This window comes from Eupeodes corollae, chromosome 3 (assembly GCF_945859685.1).
Source record: "Eupeodes corollae chromosome 3, idEupCoro1.1, whole genome shotgun sequence".
Taxonomy (NCBI): domain Eukaryota; kingdom Metazoa; phylum Arthropoda; class Insecta; order Diptera; family Syrphidae; genus Eupeodes; species Eupeodes corollae.
The window spans coordinates 28,700,912-28,706,911 of record NC_079149.1 but is presented as its reverse complement, the minus strand read 5'-3'; the positions used below and the strand labels follow the sequence as shown (position 1 = coordinate 28,706,911).

At 31.8% G+C, this 6,000-nt stretch overlaps 1 protein-coding gene across 2 annotated transcripts in view; it reads left to right on the top strand.

Moving 5' to 3' along the window:
- The first annotated feature begins 242 nt into the window (after positions 1–242).
- Positions 243–6,000, top strand: part of LOC129952332 (calcium release-activated calcium channel protein 1) — a 112,023-nt gene continuing 106,265 nt past the window's right edge. Inside the window, exons 1-2 of one of the 2 annotated variants that reach the window (XM_056064869.1) lie at positions 243–1,370; positions 1,433–1,680. The gene's annotated coding sequence lies outside the window, so the exon portion shown is untranslated. Of the gene's footprint in view, positions 1,681–6,000 lie in introns of both variants that reach the window. The other variant, XM_056064868.1, reaches the window with a different exon arrangement.

The window sequence follows — 6,000 nt, the reverse complement described above, 5'->3', positions numbered from 1 at the left end:
TCTCTTTATTTGAAATTAATTTATTTACTCAAGTTAATCAAACCAACCTATGAGTAACTAGTACACCGTTAAATTGAATGCTTGATTTATGTGGAGTTTTGTTTTTTTTGGTGGGGATTGTTGGGTCTCTAAAAACAGAAAGTACCTACATACCTTTGCTCAATCTATAAACAAACAGAACTCTGATCACTCTTTGATGTCTCTTCACAATCATAAAGTCTCTCTTTCGTGTAGTGTATCTCGTAGGTTTTGTTATTTTTGTTTTGTTTAAATTTATTATTTTTGTTCATGCTTTGGTTTTGTGGGTTGTCTGTCTGTCGGCTGCATTGTCTTGTTGTGTTTTCTCAGCGTGTGATCGGTTCGGTACATTCAACCAAGCACCCTTAATGGGTGCAAACCTCATCATTGTTCGCTTCTAACTTGTGTAAATAGAAACAAAAGAAAAAAAAACTAAAGTTCGTCAAGACCACCGATCTGATCTTGCGCCAAAAAAGTAATAAGTAAAGATAAAATAGACTGTAAAACAGACACATTTTGTTTATATAGTGCCGGCTGTAAAAGATATTAAATTTCATCAAGATACTATAAACTCTATCTTCTCGTATCTTTGTAAAAGATAAGATTTGCTCAATTCTACGAGTACCTATAAAATTCTCAAATTGTGCAGAAGTGAGTTGAATCTTTAAACAAAAATACCATCGTCATCATCATCTTTCGCGTCTCTTACCGCCGCCCTCGACTTTCGTTTGCAACTCCAACTTAAACCAAATGCAGATACATTTTGTGTGCTTGGAATTCATAAGTGCATTTGGAGTTGAACTTCATAGCTAGCTGTTTGTAGACAAGACACAGATAGATAGATTCCTATACTCCCGCGAGTGCAACGACTTTTTCGGCTAAAGACTTTCTGTTTCGGTTTCTGTTTCTGAGTGACTGTTGGTGAGTGTGTGTTCTTTGGAGTTTCAACACAGAATTTTCTTCCAAAGTTAAATATGAAATGACCAACCAGGCCGGTTGCTTCCACTTGAGTTGTTTCCTCTTCTGAAAGTTATATATCTTGAAAAGAAATGCATTTTGGCGCGTCGTCATCATCGTAGTGGTCGTCGTCATCGTAGTGGTCGTCGTCATCGTTGTCGTCGTGAACATAACTCTAGATACATAGATATCAACCTTAAGAGAGTTTCTTTGTACACTCGTAGTTACTTTTTTTGTATTGTTGTTGCTTTATAATTCTGGTTATAAAAAGTGTTATTGGTTTTACCCCGTTATATATTTTTTATTAAATGTTGGCCAATTTATTTATTTCCACGAGTTTTTGATTAAGTGGCACACACAAGGAAGTGGGATAGGTGTACAACGACGGCGGACGCGTAAGCAGTGAACTTAATTCGAAAAGAGAAAGAGTTTTAAAAAATAATATAAATATCTCTAGAACAACCATCATCATTATCATCATCATCAACAACAACTGGTTAATCGAAATTAATTTATAAATATAAAAAAAGGGAAACAAATAAAAACAGCAACAACAACAAACAAATATAAAAGATACAAATAACCCTACTCATTGATTGGATTGCATTCTCACTCCCTGTTTGTCTGTGCTGCTGTTGCTGCTGCTGCTGCTGCTCATCCCTGCTCCGCTCAGTTCTGTGCATATATCGATTTAATTCCTCCTGGGTAAGTTACTAATTAATGCTTAATTTCAACTTGATTGCAAGTGCGACTATTTAATTGCATTTTTAATTCAATCATCAGCTGATGGTGCAATCGGGTATAGTCTATAGTTTCGTCTACTCTATAGTATTGTAGTAAGCTTCGTGTAGACAATATTGGTATATTGAATAGAAGTTGTTGAAAGTCTTTAAGTATCTTTCTTTCTTTCTTCTTATTTTTTTTGTTCGTTTTGTATTCGTTTGCTTGTTTTTCTTTTTATTTTTGTCTAAGATGGAGAATGTATTTTTTTGTTTTTTGCTTAGTAACATGATTATTTTATTTCTAGTTAATTCAGCATAATTTGTTTGATATTTATGCGACTAATATCAGACAACATTTTGTTTATAATGTCAACTTTATCAAGGTAAACAATAGTTGGGTCTTATACCTTCATTCATACATACATATATGTAGGTGAGAAAATAAAAGTTGTGAACTATGAAATATAATTAAATGCAAACATTTTGCATTTACATTTTTTTTATGAAAACTTGAAAAGATTTAATTATATTGACCTAATTTTTGAGGTAAAGATAGGTAAAAATTAATTAGTTAAATTAATTTGTCACATTTAATAAGTTAGCTATATTATATCTGAAATCAATTAAGCAGGAACTCGAAAAAAAAACAAATTTGTAAAAAAGTACGTATACGCCTCAGTGTACTTTTATAATTGATTTGCATTGAACTTTATGGTAGTCAGTACAAATTGACAAGTTGAATATTTTTTATAATTTTTACGTTTAAAAAGTTATTTATGAACACCAAGAACCTTCAACCAAATTCAATAATTTTTGCAATTTAAAAAAAAAAAAACTATTAGAAAATTTTAGTTGACCACAAAAATATGAACTTCAATTAAATTTAACTATACGTTATTTCTTTACAATTCTTAAATGAAAAAAAAGGAGTTAAACATTGTTTGTGGTCAGAAAAATGAAAAAATAAAGTTTAAATAAGCCTTCAAGCCTTTATAATAGCTAAAGTAGATCTTATAATTATTAAGTCGTATCGAAACTAATGTGCTGAAAATTAGTAAAACATAGAAAGGAAAAAAGTACGTATACGCCCAAGTGCACACAATATACTAATGTATATGTATAGAGTATATGTATAGAGTGTAGTACCCGTAGCATGATGGTTAGTGCGTTGGACTGTCATGCAAGGGGTCTTGGGTTCAATCCCTGCCTGTGCCACCTTAATTTAAAAAAAAAAATAATTTTCGCGGGTACTGCCTCTTGCGAGGAATTGACAAATCCTTCAAGAGTAATTCTTGTCATGAAAAAGTGCTTTCTCAAATTCGCCGTTCGGATTCGGCCCAAAATTGTAGGCCCCTTCCATTCCTGACAACAGTACTCGCACACAGGAATGGTTGAGAGTTGTAAGTCACTAGGCCATGGTTCACAACGGACTGTTGCGCCACCCCATTTTGATATGTATAGAGTAGATAACACAGTGCCTTGAGCGACTAGACTATGTAAAGTTATAACAACACAAGACATGAATAGAATAGAACACATCACAACAGCACGCGGAAGGTTTCGAGACAGTCCCCCATCTGTCTACTCACCATTCTCACTGAAGCTTGATTTCGGTGATCGATGTTAACCAAAGCTTTATCAGTTACTAGGCCGTTGCCTCCAAATATTATATATTTGAGTTTTTAAGGACTCAAATAAGAGAACAGGAAATAAGGGATTGATTGATCATTTAAATACACCAAGATTCACGAACAAATTAAGCCAATGCACTATTAAAAATTTTGAAGATGTGCATTTTTGTCCAAAGGCTTCACATTTTCTTAAATATGGCAACTATTTTTATTGTTCAAAATCGGGCTTAAGTCAATTTTATACTATCAGATTTAGATGCCAGGTATGTAAAGAGATGAGAAACCTGTTTCTGTGAGGAGTTTGTAGTTTTGTGCTATGTCTAAAAGCTGTATTTGACGTTTACTGCCCCCAAGATTGCGCATTCATAAATCAAATTTCCTTCAGAAATACCAACATAAATTTTGTAGTTTGAACTGAAAAAAGGGTCCTTGTTCTGAACACATTTTGACAAACTGTTCCTATTGCACTGATAGTTTTTGCATAAGGTGCTTCTCAATATTGAGGTTGCTTAATATTGTAAAGCCTAAGTACCTTCCTGAAAGACCATTATGTTATGACTTGTTTATATTGACAGTCAAGTTCCATAGCTACGCAAACTGTTGATTACAACTGGAAAGTCTTAGGAGATGCTTACAAAAAGACCATATCCTCGGCGTACATTAAGATTTTGATTTGGAGACCGTCAGAAGTGATTCCGTTCGGTAAGGCATGATCTTATGAAGTTCTTCAATGTACGAATACATATAAAGTTCGTGGACTAAAGCTGCAGCCTTGTTTAAGTCATCAGGTAGAAAGACATCAACCTGAGAAATTAGTGCCATTCCATATTACTTTCTACAATTGACTGTAGAAGTCTTTAAGCACATTACATCTCATCCCTGTACATTTTATACAGAAGGACATTTTTTAATGGATTGAATCAAAAGCTGTTCATATTCATTTCAGAGTAAAATTTCAATATTTTGAAAACTAGAGACAAATACAAAATTGAAAAAATAAATACTGAAATGGCACGAATAATTTCTCATTGGTGCTTCAAAAAGTTGCTTCTGATATTTTTGTGGTAAAGAACCAAATTTCTAAGCTTTTGAAAGTATTCAATTTGCAATGTAGGTGGCAATCAAATTTACTTTTTCTAAGGTTTTGAATTGCTTTGGGTGTAGTCCGATATAAAAATGAATTTTTCATAAAGTTTTTGAGACACAATCTATTATAATTTTGAGGCTATTTAAATTGATTAAGTATTTTCTTTTTTAAATAAGAATACAAATCGTAATGATTTTCCAAATCTACAATCACTTTCTTTAAGTTTATAATTTAAAGTCTTCAGTATTTTACTTATTTTTCAAAACAATCCTCATTAGCAGTAAGTCTTCTCATGCCATACATTTACCTTAAAAGAACGCTGAAACATTTATGATAAAACGGTTCTTAACAGAAAAACGCAAAAGGGTATAAACTCAATTTTTGATCTTGTTAAGAATTCGTAGTCTTAAAGTGATAACATCAAGTTTTTAAAATATATTGACAAAAATATTAAAATAACTTGCAACAAAATTTAACACATACTGGCATTAGTTTAATAAATACTTTAGATAAAAATGTTTAACTGTTATACATAAATCACAGCTTCTGTTTAATGAAGCGTCAATCGATGTACTATATTTTTAATCGATCCTTTCTTATACAATTTTAATACTCGTACATTTAAACTCGATGCTATTTCTACTCGTGAACAAGCCATCTACAGCCTATGAGAGAAACAAACATTTTTGGCCTCGAGATTTATTAACATACATCGCAAAAGCTAAGCAACTTTGTAAAGGGGATCTGATGGAATCATCGAAATACGTGGTAACAAAACAATTGCTCCTTTAAACTTTTTGTCAAAATAGTTGCTTCAAGAACGTTTTCTGTGATTGATGGTCAAAAGCACCAAATATATTCGGTTGCATAGTTTATATTAGATCAAATTACGGAGTAGTATAATCGATAGCCTAATTTTAAATCGAAGATTGAATGGTGGCATTCTTGATATGTCTTAAAGAATTTACAAAATCTCTTGATTATAAGTTAAGACTCTCTACTGTCTTAGTCCTTTAAACAGCAATTCTGTCTGCACCTTGCTTCACAGGTTTCTGAGCAGTTGTAACACTTTGACTACGACTGTTTTCAATTAAAATAAAATAAGAAAAAAACAAGCTCATTATATAATAAAGAATTAAAAAAAAAATCAATTAAAAGTAAAAGTAATTAATATTAAGCTCTGATCCTAAGGAATGCTACAGAAAAAATAAGCCTACATACTTCAGACTATTGGAAATTACAATAAAAATAACAATAATTAAAGTAAGTAATCATTAAATTATTTATTAAAAAATACTGCAACCATTAATGGAATAAGATAATGGGTTAACTTCGCTGAGAGTTCACTGGAAACAAACATCAGGATACTTGATTTTTGTATATTAATATTTTGAAAGCTACTATTTCTGTATATGATCAGAAATAGCTAAAATCGAGGTTTGGCTTCCAAATCAGCACCTAAAATTAAATCTAAAACAAATAATTTAGAAGCATAATAGAATTACATTCTAGATTTTTTCGAAACTTCAACCAGAGTCAAATAAAGACCCATAAGTAATCTCAAAGCTAAGTAAAATACTAACAT